This window comes from Oncorhynchus mykiss, chromosome 29 (assembly GCF_057628025.1).
Source record: "Oncorhynchus mykiss isolate SJ-2025 chromosome 29, ASM5762802v1, whole genome shotgun sequence".
NCBI lineage: Eukaryota > Metazoa > Chordata > Actinopteri > Salmoniformes > Salmonidae > Oncorhynchus > Oncorhynchus mykiss.
The window spans coordinates 9,550,287-9,567,677 of record NC_143050.1 but is presented as its reverse complement, the minus strand read 5'-3'; the positions used below and the strand labels follow the sequence as shown (position 1 = coordinate 9,567,677).

The 17,391-nt window shown below is 44.7% G+C and overlaps 1 pseudogene; it reads left to right on the top strand.

Annotated features, from left to right (window-relative positions):
• The first annotated feature begins 4,192 nt into the window (after nt 1–4,192).
• On the top strand, nt 4,193–10,295 carry LOC110509435 (olfactory receptor 10A4-like; annotated as a pseudogene).
• Nucleotides 10,296–17,391: the final 7,096 nt, after the last annotated feature.

The window sequence follows — 17,391 nt, the reverse complement described above, 5'->3', positions numbered from 1 at the left end:
TGACAGGCGGCTTTGTCAGCTCCTGACTGACCGGCGGCTCTGGCAGCTCCTGACAGACGGGAGACTCTGGCAGCTCAGGACAGACGGGCGACTCTGGCAGCTCAGGACAGACGGGCGACTCTGGCAGCTCAGGACAGACGGGAGACTCTGGCAGCTCAGGACAGACGGGAGACTCTGGCAGCTCAGGACAGAAGGGAGACTCTGGCAGCTCAGGACAGACGGGCGACTCTGGCAGCTCAGGACAGATGGGAGACTCTGGCATCTCAGGACAGATGGGCGACTCTGGCAGCGGTGAGCAGGCGCCTGTAGGGAGGAGACGGAGAGACAGCCTGGTGCGGGGGGCTGCCACCGGAGGCCTGGTGCGTGGAGGAGGCACCGAATAGACCGGACCGTGGAGGCTCACTGGAGGTCTCGAGCACCGAGCCTGCACAACCCTACCTGGCTGGATACTCCCCGTAGCCAGGCCAGTGCGGCGAGGTGGAACAGCCCGCACTGGGCTGTGCTGGCGAACCGGGGACACCATGCGTAGGGCTGGTGCCATGTACCCCGGCACAAGGAGACGCACTGGAGACCAGATGCGCTGAGCCGGCTTCATGGCACCTGGCTCGATGCCCACTCTAGCCCGGCCGATACGAGGCGCTGCGATGTAACGCACCGGGCTATGCCTGCGCACCGGGGACACCGTGCGCCTCACGGCATAACACGGTGCCTGCCCGGTCCACCTCTCTCCACGGTAAGCACGGGGAGTTGGCTCAGATCTCCTACCTGACTTAGCCACACCCCCCATGTGCCTTCCCCCCAATACATTTTTTGGGCTGCCTCTCGTCCCAGCCGCGCTGCCATGCTGCCTCTTCATACCACCGCCGCTCAGCTTTCGCAGCCTCCAGCTCTGCTTTGGGGCAGCGATATTCCCCAGCCTGTGCCCAGGGTCCCTTGCCGTCCAGAATCTCCTCCCATGTCCATGAGTCCCAAGATTTCTGTTGCTGCCCGATACCACGCTGCTTGGTCCTTTGGTGGTGGGTGATTCTGTAACGTGCGTCGTCCTCGTCTGAGGAGTATGAAGGATCAGAGGACCAATGCGCAGCGTGGTACGTGTCCATGATGAATTTATTAAACACAGAACACTAAAACCAAAATAACAAAGAGAATGACACGAAACGAAACAGTCCTGTCTGATGACATGCACAAAGTCAGAAAACAATCACCCACGAAACACAGGTGGGAAAAGGCTACCTAAGTATGATTCTCAATCAGAGACAACTAATGACACCTGCCTCTGATTGAGAACCATACCAGGCCAAACGCAAAACACAACATAGAAAAATGAACATAGACAACCTACCCCAACTCACGCCCTGACCAACCAAAAACAAAGACATAAGAAAAGAACTAAGGTCAGAACGTGACACTTAGCTTGTGTCCCATGCCCAATTAAGATTTCCCACGGGACTATGCAAGGCAAGGGCGTCCTCTTCCCCGAGCCAGCCCTACAGCTGACCTCATACCTCATATGCCCTCCTCAAGTTGGAGGGATCGAAGGGAGATTGGTCGGAATTGACTGATGTCTGTCGCATCGTTCTCTTTCGGGATTAGCACACCACCAGCCCTTCGCCATGCCTTTGGTATTATTTCCTTCTGCCACACTATCCTCATGAGCCTCCAAAGAAAGCGTAGAACATCTGGGGCGTTCTTGTAGAGCTTGTATGGTACTCCATTAGGCCCAGGAGCTGAGGCCGCTCTTGCTCGTCGGACAACGTTCTCTACTTCCTTTCATTTTGGAGGGTCAGTGTCCAGATTGAATTCTGGTGGTTGAATAGGTGGGATGTCATGTGGGATGATTATCTGCTCATGCCTTTTCGTGTCCTGGTGGACCTTTTCCTGATGTTCTTCCAGTTCAGGCTTTGGAGTTTTTAGGATTCCGCACTTTTCCTTTGCGAAGTTCTTGAGTGTTCCTTCTACGAAGTTTCCTTAAGTTTTCCGCTCTTCACAAGGTTGCCAGCCGACATTTGATGTCTGCTTGGAGGAGCATGAGACCTTCTCTCTCTGCATCAGAGGCCTTCTTCCACTGCTTTCTCAGCTGCCTTCTCTCTCTGACAAGTATCTCGATCTCTTGCTGCCTCCTAGATTTGGTTGGCGCGGGTGGTGTCTTGCCACTTCTCCTTTCATTTACTCCAAAGCGCTCTTCTCCGTAGTGGTAGATAATGTCTCCCATCCTTTCAAGCTTTTTCTCTGCTGTTCCTACCTTCCAAGATTTTCGTCAGGTCGTTGTTGATTGTTTCCCACTCTCTCTTTTCAACAGCTTTTGGGCCACTTCACACTCGGTCTGTGCCCTTTGATCTTTTCCTCTTTTAGAGGTCTCTGTGGTTGGGTGAGTTTATCCACCGGCTTTTCTGTGCTTGTGTTATCCTCCTCCGTTACAGGGGTGCTGATGCTCTGAGAACTCAGCGTCCCGTTGCTGTGTTTCATTCAACTGATTTGACTGGCTGCTTCGTAAGAAGTACTGGTCAACGCGAGGTCCCTGTCTCTGCTCTCCCAAGCACCTTTTCCTCCCTTGATGGATCCTTAACCCCCTTGCCGATGTTACTCTCTCCCAACCACAGCTGCACACCTGAAGTGTGTGTCCTGCTGCTGTTATGGTTGTCTCATGTGCTGTGTTCCTACTGGTAGTCATTTCCGTTCCTGGGTCCGTAGCCGTGTGATCAGTCGTTGAGCCATCTTGAGCTGGGGCAGCTCTCGCAGGCTCTAGGGGTATGTTCCTTTGTTGACTTTCAGTAGCACTTAGCGGGTGTCTCCAACATACTGAAGCAGCGTTGGAGACTGCCAACATGGGTAGCTAGCCCATGACAGCCCCAGTGGGGTCTATTCCCTCCGGTCAGCTGTCTCTCCAAGCTTACGCACAGACTTTCCTATGTTGTCAGCTGTCCTTTCACAGCAGTCACTGGACTGGTCCAGATGATCAGAATCATAAAACACGGGACGAGATGTTAAAAACTGTCCATTGTGCCAATAGATGGTATGCACCCACATGAGATTTGCCGTCATGTTGACAGAGTGGCATGGGAGGTTTATTTCTGAGACTGGGTTAAGATGTCAATTTTGGGACACATCCCAAAAATGACACGCCGGTGTCCTCCATGTCGGGCAGGAAATCAAAACATTGTTCAAGATTCTGTGGCAAAACCAGCTTTGTCAAGCAACAAAGTGCTCGCTCTTTTTGATTTGATTATAATTATCTATGTCTTAAAATCAATACATCATTTTTTATTCCAGTTTTCATGTAAACCTTTCTCATAACATCATTTCTTTCATAGATTATGAATTTAAGAGTGTGAATGTAAATAATTCAAATAATATGTCATTATTAATGTTTTGTTTTATTTTACTTTCAGCTAATGTTCAGAGATGTTTTGAGGGGGTGGACAAGGCCTCATTAAGGGCTACCATGGCCTACAAGCTAAAGGACGTCGTCACCCAAATGAAGCCAAAAGCAGAATAAAATTAATTTAAAGCATTTCTTAATATAAATACGTTTTTTTTGGTCAAAATTAAGTCATTTTTATGCTAGATTATCTTTTCTAATCTAATGTCAATGTTAAATAAATCCCATGAAATACCCACAGAAATGAAATGAATAACCAATTAACATCCAATGGGAATATGGGATAATCCTATGAATGGTTTTCTTGTTAACAGTTTAACAGTTAACAGTTGACACTATGCATTGGGGAAGGTAGCGTTCTTCTGGCATCCGCCAAACCCAGATTCGTCCGTCGGACTGCCAGTTGGTGAAGCATGGTTCATAACTCCAGAAAACGTGTTTCCACTGCTCCAATCGCTGTGAGCTTTACACCATTCAAGCTGGAGATGCTCCTATATGTTTCCACTTCACAATAACATCACTTACAGTTCACCAGGGCAGCTCGAGGAGGGCATAAAGTTGACAAACTGACTTGTTGGAAAGGTAGCATCCTATGACGGTGCCATGTTGAAAGTCACTGAGCTCTTCAGTAAGGCCATTCTACTAACAATGTTTGTCTGTGGAGATTGTGTGCTCGATTTTATACTTCTGTCAGCAACGGGTGTGGCTGAAATAGCCCACGAACTTGAAGGGGTGTGCACTTACTTTTCGACAAAAAAAGATAGAGAGAACTTGAGAGATGGCCAGGGATGAAAACTTTCTGTGATCGACATCATGAGTGAGGTGAGAATGATGACATCACCAGGGTGGAGATCTCTGGTTGGCTGTTGGCTGTCTTGTCAGAGGGCATGTTGCGTATAAAGTTGAGAGGTACAGAACGGCTAACGCCATACACCTCTGGGGCCACTGGTTGGAAAGGAGGTAAGGATGGAGAGAGGGAGAGAGCAAGAGGGAAAGAGAGAGAGAGAGAGAGAGAGAGAGAGAGAGAGAGAGAGAGATCATCAAGGGTCTTCAACATCTCTCTCTTTTATGTAATTCTCTCTCACTGTCTCTCTATTACTCTCTCCATTTTAGGAGTCAAGGATGGAGAGAGAGAGTTCATCCAGGGTCTTCAACATCTCTATGCATAAGGATTTGCTGGGAATATAACTAAACATAGACATAGAATGAATAGATTATATGTCCATGGAATTAAACATGGCTTGTTTGTCTTGTCTGTCTCTGTTCTCTTTTATGTAACTCTCTCTCACTATCTCTCTATTACTCTCTCCATCTTAGGAGTCAAGGAAGGAGAGAGAGACTTCATCCAGGGTCTTCAACATCTCTCTCTTTTATGTAACTCTCTCTCACTATATCTCTATTACTCCCTCCATCAGGTGGAGGTAAGGATGGAGGATGTAGGGTCTTCAGGATCTCTCTCTTTTAAGTAAATGTTCCTCTCTCTCTCTCTCTTACTCTCTCCATCTTAGGTGGTTGTAAGGATGGAGAGATGGATCTCTCTCTGTATATACGCTGTATATATATGTCACTTATTATGTCACTCAGTCCCTCTCTCTCTCTAACCTGGGAGGTAAGGATGTAGAGGGATCATCCAGGGTCTTCAGCATCTCTCTCTCTCTCTCTCTCTCCTCTCACTCATTATCTCTCTCTCTCTCTCTCTCTCTCTCTCTCTCTCTCTCTCACTCATCTCTCTCTCTCTCTCTCTCACTCATCTCTCTCTCTCTCTCTCTCTCTCTCTCACTCATTATCTCTCTCTCTAACTTGGGAGGTATTGATTGTAATACCCCCATCCCATCCCCCCCACCTTCCCCAGTACAGTATGTTTGAGGTGAATGAGAACTACACGCGTGTGTCAGAGTTTGTGATCGTGGGCTTCCCGGGGCTCCATCCATCCTTCTACCAGCTGGTGGCCTGGTTCTTCTTCTTCGTCTATGTGATCACAGTGGTGGGGAACCTTCTGCTGGTGGTGCTGTTTGCCCTGGAGCGCAGCCTGCAGAAACCCATGTACATCATCATGCTCAGCCTGGCTCTGTCAGATATAGGTAAGATACTCAGCCTGGTTCTGTCAGATATAGGTAAGATACTCAGCCTGGTTCTGTCAGATATAGGTGCGATACTCAGCCTGGTTCTGTCAGATATAGGTGCGATACTCAGCCTGGTTCTGTCAGATATAGGTAAGATACTCAGCCTGGTTCTGTCAGATATAGGTAAGATGCTCAGCCTGGTTCTGTCAGATATAGGTAAGATACTCAGCCTGGTTCTGTCAGATATAGGTAAGATACTCAGCCTGGTTCTGTCAGATACAGGTAAGATACTAAGCCTGGTTCTGTCAGATACAGGTAAGGGGTCGTGGTAGAATGTTCAAATGTGTACACTATCTCTTTCTTTCTCTCCTTCCCCAATGTGACTGCCGATGGAGTTTAAATGTGTCTTGCTTGTGCTCAGGCATTAATGAGAGAGAAGAGGTCATGAGAGAAAGAGTCCTGTTAAAATGTGTCTCATATGTGTCCTTCCTTCTTTAATCATGTGGAGTCCCTCTATGACATCAGACAGTCATGTACAGATCTGTAATCAATCAGTGATTACTTACAAAAAAGGATGAGCATTTAAACAGAGCCGCTGTGTTCCGTTTCCCTCTCAGAGACAGAGGCTAGAACAAGGGGCCCAGAATGTTTCCACAGTGGCCCTGCCCTAGGTGATAGCCTGGTGCTGGTGGGACAACAGGAGGATTTCACTCCATGCCTGTCTGTCTCAATAGTCTAACATGGTCTCCACTCACATCTTCCTCTCTCATCCCCTCTCTCCTCTCTCCTCTCTATGCTCTTTCTCCGCTCTCCCTTCCCTTCCCTTCCCTTCCCTTCCCTCCCCTCTCCTCCTCTCTCAACTCTTCTTCTCTCTCTGCTGCTCTTTTCTCTGCTCTCCTCTGTCCTCTCCTTCCCTCTCCTTTCTCCTCTCTCCGCTCCTCTTTGTTCCCTTCTCCCCCCCTCAACCCCTCTCCTCCTCTCTCTTCTCCTCTCTGCTGCTCTTTTCTCTGCTCTCATCTGTCCTCTCCTCCTCCTCTCTTCAACCCTCTCCTCTCTCTCCTCTCTTCTCCTCTCTCCTCTCTCTGCTCCTCTTTTCTCCGCACTCCTCTTGTTTCCGTTCCCTTCCCCTCCCTTCCAGGTTTTGCCACAGTGGCCCTTCCCAAAGTAATAGCTCGGTGGTGGTGGGACGACGGGAGGATCTCCTTCCATACGTGTCTGTTCCAGGAACAAATGATCCACTACTTTGGAACACTCAACTCTCTCATCATGTTGACTATGGCTATGGACCGATACCTGGCTATCTGTCACCCTCTCAGGTAACAACGACAACAGCACATATTATGCGTTATGATTTTATTGATGCAAAATAAATTAAGTGTGTTTGGGGGGAAAGTGTTTCATAATTTTTTGGGGTCCTCTCCCACTCTTCCTCCACCCCCTCTCTCTCTCTCTCCCTCCCTCCCTCCATCACCCTCTCTAGATACCCTATGTTGATGACCAACCAGATAATGAGTGGTCTAACAGTCTTCTCCTGGATGTCAGCCACAATCTCACCTGCCATCGGCACCATAGACTTCACTAGGGTACTGGATTGATAAAATAATGTATAATGATAGTAGTGTTACTACAGCCATTAGAGGGCCTAACAGCCCGAGAATGTTTGCTGCAAAGAGTTCACACATCACAAAACAATATTCCAGGGCACTACTGTTAATTTTTTTTTTTTAAGTCTAGGTAAATCAAATTGGCATATCTTTATCACAATTGGCCCAGCATCGTCCGGGTTTGGCCAGGTTAGGCCGTCATTGGAAATAAAAATGTGTTCTTAACTGGCTTGCTTAGTTAAATAAAGGTTAAATATACATCTTTTTTAAGTACCCCCTCCACCAAAAAAATTAATTATAATAATAATAAATAAACAAACGAACGTAGGCATTTTTTTATATACAAGTACAAACCTTGGTATTTTATTATTTACTCTATAGCCAATCACAGGAGTACACACTCACACACACTCCAACAGACACATAACATGCACACATACATAGTACACACACACACAAATACACACACTCCAACAGACACATAACATGCACACATACATAGTACACACACACACAAATACACACACTCCAACAGACACATAACATGCACACATACATAGTACACACACACACGTACACACACTCCAACAGACACATAACATGCACACATACATAGTACACACACACACGTACACACACTCCAACAGACACATAACATGCACACATACATAGTACACATACACACGTCAAATCAAATACACTGCTGCTACTATGTTTATCATATATCCTGATGCCACCTTACCTCTATACATATCTAACCCTACCACCCCAGGATCCCTGCACATTGGAAATATGGTATGGAAGGGATATGTAGTTTATTATATTATTGTCTTCATATTTCTTGTGCTTATATCTCCCTCCTGTGTTTTTTGTTCTACCTTGTTATTTTTAGTGTTACATTGATATTGATGACCGCATTGTTGGGTTTGTGCTGTAGCTTGCAAGAAAGGCATTTCACTGTACTTGTGCACGGGACATTTAAACTTGAAATTTAGACAATAAAACACATGCTGCAGCCAGAAGAGAATGGGCCTATGGTCCTTTGACCATTGTCCTCCTTTTATTAAGGAGTTTTTCCCTTTTCCCTTGCCATTCTGATTCAGTTCTCTTTTTCTCTTTGTCGTCTAGGTTACTGTTTAAAGGACATTGCTGAAGTAAAAAGGACCCTTTATAAATCAATTATATTGATTGAGAATTACACAGCATCTACTCTAAACGTGTCCTTGCTTCACCTCCCAGAAAGTAGCGTTTGGTGTGGCCAACCTGCTCCTTCACATTAACTGTGACGCTCTTTGGGGTCCAGGCCGGGTTACGTACTGCTAATGTAAAAAGGGCTTTCTGAATACATTTGACAAATTGACAATTACTTTTTTTTGTGTGTGTGTGTGTTTTATCTCCCAGAAAGTAGCATTCTGTGGTCCCAACCGAATTCTCCATGCCTACTGTGATGCTCTGTCCCTGACTAAACTGTCCTGCTCCGACATGGCGGCGATCCAGGGCAGCTCCGTTGGCCTGGCCTATTTTGTGCTCCTCGTCCCCTTCTCCTTCATCGTCTTCTCCTATATCAACATCATCGTCACCGTGATGCGCATGGCTAACGCACAGGTCAGAATTCAGGGGGTGCAGGGGGGCTGGGTGGGAGGAGGGGTTGCGAGTGCAGGGGGTCTGAGTGGGTGGGGGATGCAGGGGGTCTGGGTGGGAGGAGTGGCGGGGTATGTGTGTTTCCTGTCCTGTCCGTGTCGCTAATTTTATTAACTACTCTCTACTAACCCTAACCCACTGAGAACATTTCTCCATCTCTCCCCTCTCTAACCCAGGGCAGGCTGAAGACCTTCTCTACCTGTGCTACTCAGGGCTGTATCATTCTTATCTAAACTAAACCTTTCCTCTAACCCACTACTCTCCCCTCTCTAACCCAGGGCAGGCTGAAGACCTTCTCTACCTGTGCTACTCAGGGCTGTATCATTCTTATCTAAACTAAACCTTTCCTCTAACCCACTACTCTCCCCTCTCTAACCCAGGGCAGGCTGAAGACCTTCTCTACCTGTGCTACTCAGGGCTGTATCATTCTTATCTAAACTAAACCTTTCCTCTAACCCACTACTCTCCCCTCTCTAACCCAGGGCAGGCTGAAGACCTTCTCTACCTGTGCTACTCAGGGCTGTATCATCCTTATTTACTACATCCCCCGCTTCATAGTGTACGCTACACCCTACATCCCCAACCTGATCATGACCCCTGACCTCCGCATCGGCCTCACCATTTTCTACAGGTAGGTAAAACACAGGCTAGAGAGGTGGACCAGGATCCCAAAGGTTACTAGTCAAGTCCCGGGCCGGCGCTTAAAAAGTGTGGAATGAACCACTATTTGTTGTGCCCTTGAGCAAGTCACCACAGCCTCTTAAGGATTGAACCCCTTTTAAAAAAACGTTTTGCCTAAAATGACACCCAAATCTAACTGCCTGTAGATCAGGACCTGAAGCATGGATATGCATATTCTTGATACCATTTGAAAGGAAACACTGTTTGTGTTTGTGGAAATGTGTTTGTGGAAATGTGAAATTATTGTAGGAGAATATAACACTTTAGATCTGGTAAAATATGTTTTTTTTTATTCCATTGTCTTTGAAATGCAAGAGAAAGGCCATAATGTACTATTCCAGTTTAGGCTAAATTTAGATTATGGTCGCTAGATATGAGCAGTGTACGTGCAAGGTTTTAGACTGATTCAATGAACCACTGCATTTCTGTTCAAAATGTTGTATCAAGACTGCCCAAATGTGCCTAATAGGTTTATTAATACATTTTCAAGTTCATAACTGTGCACTCTCCTCAAACAATAGCATGGTATTATTTTCGTTGTAATAGCTACTGCAAATTGGACAGTGCAGTCAGATGCGTCTATGTCCTAGGAAATGTTCTTGTTACTTACAACCTCATGCTAATCACGTTAGCCTATGTTAGCTCAACCATCCCGCGGTGGGGGACACCGATCCTGTAGAGATTTTAAAGGGAATATATTTCAGTGTTTCTGTGACAACCGACAAAGTAAAGTACTCTTCTTCTAAAGTACCTATTCTATTCTACAGCCTGTTCCCCCCGGTGGCCAACCCGTTCATCTATAGCTTCAGGACCAAGGAGATCAGAGCCATCCTGGGGCGCTGGAGACAGGGCTGGAGGAACAGCCAGACAGAACCGAGTATACCCAAAACTGTGGCTGTTATCACTAAATGAAGGGTTAGGTTATAACATGTTAATTCGGGGCTATAACATGTTAATTCAGGGCTATAACATGTTAATTCGGGGCTATAACTTGTTCATTCAGGGCTATAACATGTTAATTCAGGGCTATAACAGTTTAATTCAGGGCTATAACATGTTAATTCAGGGCTATAACATGTTAATTCGGGGCTATAACATGTTAATTCAGGGTTATAACAGTTTAATTCAGGGCTATAACATGTTAATTCAGGGCTATAACATGTTAATTCAGGGCTATAACATGTTAATTCAGGGCTATAACATGTTAATTCAGGGCTTTAACATGTTAATTCAGGGCTTTAACATGTTAATTCAGGGCTATAACATGTTAATTCAGGGATATAACATGTTAATTCAGGGCTATAACATGCTCATTCGAGGTTATAACATGTTAATTCAGGATTATAACATGTTAATTCGGGGCTATAACATGTTAATGCAGGGCTATAACATGTTAATTCAGGGCTTTAACATGTTAATTCAGGGCTTTAACATGTTAATTCAGGGTTATAACATGTTAATTCAGGGCTATAACATGTTAATTCAGGGCTATAACATGTTAATTCAGGGCTATAACATGTTCATTCCGGGTTATAACATGTTAATTCAGGGCTATAACATGTTAATTCGGGTTATAACATGTTAATTCAGGGCTATAACAGTTTAATTCAGGGCTATAACATGTTAATTCAGGGCTATAACATGTTAATTCAGGGCGATAACATGTTCATTCCGGGTTATAACATGTTAATTCAGGGCTATAACATGTTAATTCGGGTTTATAACATGCTCATTTGAGGTTATAGCATGTTAATTCGGGTTTATAACATGCTCATTCAGGATTATAACATGTTAATTCAGGATTATAACATGCTCATTCAGGATTATAACATGTTAATTCAGGGCTTTAACATGTTAATTCAGGGCTATAACATGTTAATTCAGGGTTATAACAGTTTAATTCAGGGCTATAACATGTTAATTCGGGGCTATAACAGTTTAATTCAGGGCTATAACATAACACACTAAACCCAACACTGTCTGTTATCACTCGATGACAATCGCACACAATTGGACCTGTAACAGTGTAAAATATCTGTTTCCACTTACAAATAGGACTTGTATAGGCTACAGAGTCGTCTAATCGCTCTGGCTTTGTTAGATACTACTATTCTCCAAGAATATGATGGAGATGAGACTAGACATTCAAATAGCATCTTTATAAATCTCATTTTCAAAAAGCTCTCTGCTTGTGTTGTCTGTCTCAACCAGTATTGATTGATTGATTTTTTAATATTGATCATGTCCAATGAACAGGGGAGGCTACCCTGTACCTTTATGTTGACTATCAACCAGTATTGATAATGTCTAATGAACAGGGGAGGCTACCCTGTACCTTTATGTTGACTATCAACCAGTATTGATAATGTCTAATGAACAGGGGAGGCTACCCTGTACCTTTATGTTGACTATCAACCAGTATTGATAATGTCTAATGAACAGGGGAGGCTACCCTGTACCTTTATGTTGACTATCAACCAGTATTGATAATGTCTAATGAACAGGGGAGGCTACCCTGTACCTTTATGTTGACTATCAACCAGTATTGATAATGTCTAATGAACAGGGGAGGCTACCCTGTACCTTTATGTTGACTATCAACCAGTATTGATAATGTCTAATGAACAGGGGAGGCTACCCTGTACCTTTATGTTGACTATCAACCAGTATTGATAATGTCTAATAAACAGGGGAGGCTACCCTGTACCTTTATGTTGACTATCAACCAGTATTGATAATGTCTAATGAACAGGGGAGGCTACCCTGTACCTTTATGTTGACTATCAACCAGTATTGATAATGTCTAATGAACAGGGGAGGCTACCCTGTACCTTTATGTTGACTATCAACCAGTATTGATAATGTCTAATGAACAGGGGAGGCTACCCTGTACCTTTATGTTGACTATCAACCAGTATTGATAATGTCTAATGAACAGGGGAGGCTACCCTGTACCTTTATGTTGACTATCAACCAGTATTGATAATGTCTAATGAACAGGGGAGGCTACCCTGTACCTTTATGTTGACTATCAACCAGTATTGATAATGTCTAATAAACAGGGGAGGCTACCCTGTACCTTTATGTTGACTATCAACCAGTATTGATAATGTTTAATGAACAGGGGAGGCTACCCTGTACCTTTATGTTGACTATCAACCAGTATTGATAATGTCTAATGAACAGGGGAGGCTACCCTGTACCTTTATGTTGACTATCAACCAGTATTGATAATGTCTAATGAACAGGGGAGGCTACCCTGTACCTTTATGTTGACTATCAACCAGTATTGATAATGTCTAATGAACAGGGGAGGCTACCCTGTACCTTTATGTTGACTATCAACCAGTATTGATAATGTCTAATGAACAGGGGAGGCTACCTCTATAAAACTCATTACAAAAAGCGCTCTGCTGGTCTTTTACTTAATTCTCAACCAGAGTCATACTATGTTCTAGCCAGAAGATGGCGCCGGATACTAATGCATGCATTTACCTGCCAGTATGAATCCTGTGATCACTGCTGATGAAGACAGAGCATATTAGCTTGAGTTTGGTGCTACCATCTACCAACAACATTATAGTGTGTGTGGGCTTAAAGTACGTCTGGAATTCAGCCGGATGCCCGATCCAAAAAGTAATATCAGACAGATGCAGCGTTTGTTGTGATTGTGGCCCACGCTATAACTCGGGAACGTTGCTTTTAAAAGCTGCGCTGAGCTGAGGTTGAATCCTGGCCTGAGTATAAACCACTGGAACATGAAAGTGGTCCAGATGGCCTCATAGAGTCAATTCAAGTCAAATGGATGAATCACTTCTGGGACAATCAGGAAGAGTATGTCAGGGTACAAATACCAGTCAATAGCCCTATGTGTTCACTGCTTTGGATATAAACACCTACACAATGAATACATTATTATCAGCAGCACAATGGAGGTTTGTTCACAGGAGGGGGTGTCACTAGCTGACCTTAAAAAACACTATGGTGTTTCAGCACCGCCATAAATAAACACAATGTGATAATAACATCAGGGACCACACGCCCAGTCCCAGTCACCTAATGCCAGCTTCAACACACGATTAGTGACGCTTAAATTAAATCACAGCGGCAGAGTGAAACAACTGGTTACAAAACGACAAGACCGGTGTACATTATGACAGGGAGGACAGCATACAAACAGTGTGAGGTACGTTACGACAGGAAGGACAACAGACTAGTGTGAGGTGCATTATGACAACGAGGACAACAGACTACTAACAGTGTGATGTGCATTATGACAACGAGGACAACAGACTACTAACAGTGTGAGGTACGTTATGACAACGAGGACAACAGACTACTAACAGTGTGAGGTACGTTATAACAACGAGGACAACAGACTACTAACAGTGTGAGGTACGTTATAACAACGAGGACAACAGACTACTAATAGTGTGAGGTACGTTATAACACCTTTATTTAACCAGGTAGGCCAGTTGAGAACAAGTTCTCATTTACAACTGCGACCTGGCCAAGATAAAGCAAAGCAGTGTGACACAGACAACAACACAGAGTTACACATGGAGTAAACAATAAACAAGCCAATAACACAATAAACAAGTCAATGACACAGTAGAAAAAAGAAAGTCTATATACAGTGTGTGCAAAAGGCATGAGGAGGTAGGCAATAAATAGGCCATAGGAGCGAATAATTACATAATTACAATTTAGCAGATTAACACTGGAGTGATAAATGAGCTGATGACGATGTACAAGTAGAGAAACAGACTACTAACCGTGTGAGGTACGTTATGACAGGGAGGACAATAGACTATTGCAGACTCTCTCCAAAATACCTGTGCCCCAAATGCCACCCTCTTCCCTATCTCGTGCACTACTTTTGACCAGGTCCACAGGGGCATTTCGATGATGATGCACTTGGCGACATCGCGCCTTTGATTTAATCTGCTTGGTTTGGCCCTCTGTGGATAACGTGAGCCACCCCTGGCGTAGGGACAACTACTATTCAAAGAGAAACATTGAGCTAATAGAGTAGGCCTGGAGAGAGTTTTCAGTGTCCCCGTGTTGAGGGTCAGCGTGGCAGATGTGTTGCTACCTACCCTCACCACCTGGGGGCGGCCCGTCAGGAAGTCCAGGATCCAGTTGCAGAGGGAGGTGTTAAGTCCCAGGATCCTTCGCTTAGTGACGAGCTTTGAGGGCACTGTGGTGTTGAATGCTGAGGTGTAGTCAATGAATAACATTCTCACATAGGTGTTCCTTTTGTCCAGGTGGGAAAGGGCAGTATAGAGTGCACTATAGATTGAATCATCTGTGGATCTGTTTAAAGCGGTATGCAAATTGGTGTGGGTCTAGGGTTTCTGGGATAATGGTGTTAATGTGAGCCATTACCAGCCTTTCAAAGCACTTCATGGCTACGGACGTGAGTGCTATGGGTCTGTAGCCATTTAGGCCGGTTACCTTAGTGCTCTTGCGCACAGGGAATATGGTGATCTGCTTGAAGCATGTAGATATTACAGACTCAATCAGGGACATGTTGAAAATGTCAGTGATGACACCTGCCAGTTGATCAGGACATGCCCGGAGCACACGTCCTGGTTATTCGTCTGGCCCTACGGCCTTGTGAATGTTGACCTGTTTAAAGGTCTTACATCGGCTACGGAGCGTGTGATCACACAGTCGTCCGGAACAGCTGATGCTCTCATGCATGCCTCAGTGTTGCTTGCCTCGAAGCGAGCATAGAAGTTATTAAGCTCATCTGGTAGACTCGTGTCACTGAGCAGCTCACGGCTGAGCTTCCCTTTGTAGTCTGCAATAGTTTGCAGAACATGCCACATCTGACCAGCGTCAGAGCCGTTGTAGTACAATTCAATCTTAGTCCTGTGTTGGTGGTTCATCGGAGGGCATAGCAGGATTTCTTATTAGCTTCCGGGTTAGAGTCCCACACCTTGAAAGATGCCCCTTTAGCTCAGTGCGAATGTTGCCTGTAATCTATGGCTTCTGGTCGGGGTATGTACAGTGGCTTGTGAAAGTATTCACCCCCCTTGGCATTTTTCCTATTTTGTTGCCTTACAACCTGGAATTAAAATAGATTTTTTTTGGGGGGGGGGTTGTATCATTTGATTTACACACAATATTTTTTTATTGTGAAACAAACAAGAAAACTTGAGTGTGCATAACTATTCTCACCCCCCCCCCCCCCTCCCCCAAAGTCAATATTTTGTAGAGCCACCTTTTGCAGCAATTACAGCTGCAAGTCTCTTGGGGTATGTCCAATAACCTTGGCACATCTAATCACTGGGATTTTTGCCCATTCTTCAAGGGAAAACTGCTCCAGCTCCTTCAAGTTGGATGGGTTCTGCTGGTGTACAGCAATCTTTAAGTCATACCACAGATCCTCAATTTGATTGAAGTCTGGGCTTTGACTAGGCCATTCCAAGACATTTAAATGTTTCCCCTTAAACCACTCAAATGTTGCTTTAGCAGTATGCTTAGGGTCATTGTCCTGCTGGAAGGTGAACCTCCGTCCCAATCTCAAATCCCTGGAAAACAAACAGGTTTCCCTCAAGAATTTCCCTGTATTTAGCACCATCCATCATTCCTTCAATTCTGACCAGTTCCCTGTCCCTGCCGATGAAAAACATCCCCACAGCATGATGCTGCCACCACCATGCTTCACTGTGGGGATCGTATTCTCGGAGTGATGAGAGGTGTTGGGTTTGCGCCAGATATAGCGTTTTCCTTGATGGCCAAAAAGCTCAATTTTAGTCTCATCAAACCAGAGTACCTTCTTCCATAAGTTTGGGGAGTCTCCCACATGCCTTTTGGCAAAAACCAAACGTGATTGCTTATTTTTTTGTTTAAGCAATGGATTTTTCTGACCACTCTTCCGTAAAGCCCTAGCTCTGTGGAGTATACAGCTTAAAGTGGTCCTATGGACAGATACTCCAATCTCCGCTGTGGAGCTTTGCAGCTCCTTCAGGGTTATCTTTGGTCTATGTTTCCTCTCTGATTAATGCCCTCCTTGCCTGGTCTGTGAGTTTTGGTGGACTGCCCTCTATTGGCAGGTTTGTTGTGGTGCCATATTCTTCTAATTTTTTCTCATTGGGATGTTCAAAGTTCCAAATATTATTTTTGAACCAAACCCTGATCTGTACTTCATGACTTTGTCCCTGAACTGTTTCGAGAGCTCCTTGGTCTTCATGGTGCCCCTTGCTTAGTGATGTTGCAGACTCTGGGGCCTTTCAGAACAGGTGTATATATACTGACATCATGTGACAGGTCATGTGACACTTAAATTACACACAGGTGGACTTTATTTAACTAATTATGTGACTTCTCAAGGTAATTGGTTGCACCAGATCTTTTTAGGGGCTTCATAGCAAAGGGAGTGAATACAAATGCAAGCACCAGTTTTCCATTTTTTATTTTGTATAATTTTTTTAAACAAGTTGTTTTTTTTCATTTCACTTCACCAATTTGGACTATTTGGTGTATGTCCATTATATGACATCCAAGTAAAAATCCATTTAAATTAGTTGTAATGCAACAAAATAGGAAAAATGCCAAGAGGGTGAATACTTTTGCAAGGCACTGTACGTACAGTCACTGTTGGGACGACGTCCTCGATGCACTTATTGATAAAGCCAGTGACTGATGTGGTGTACTCCTCAGTGCCATCGGAAGAACCCCGGAACAGACTACAGCAGGCCACTATTTGGGTTCTATAACAGACTACAGCAGGCCAGTATTTGGGTTCTATAACAGACTACAACAGGCCAGTATTTGGGCTGAGTGAGTCAGTGAGTGGTGTAATATCACTAACAGTCCTGTGTTGTGCTTGGTGTAATGAAACACACTGGTGTGTTGAGTGGAGGTCCTGTTACTGTAAGAGATTACGCCTTTGTCTGTCTGTCTGTTTGTTTGCCCCCCGAGTGGCACTACAGAGGACAAAGGGCAGTCTGTGTGTGTGTGTGTGTGTGTGTGTAATGGCTCCTACAAGAAGACAGGGACAAGTAACAAGGCG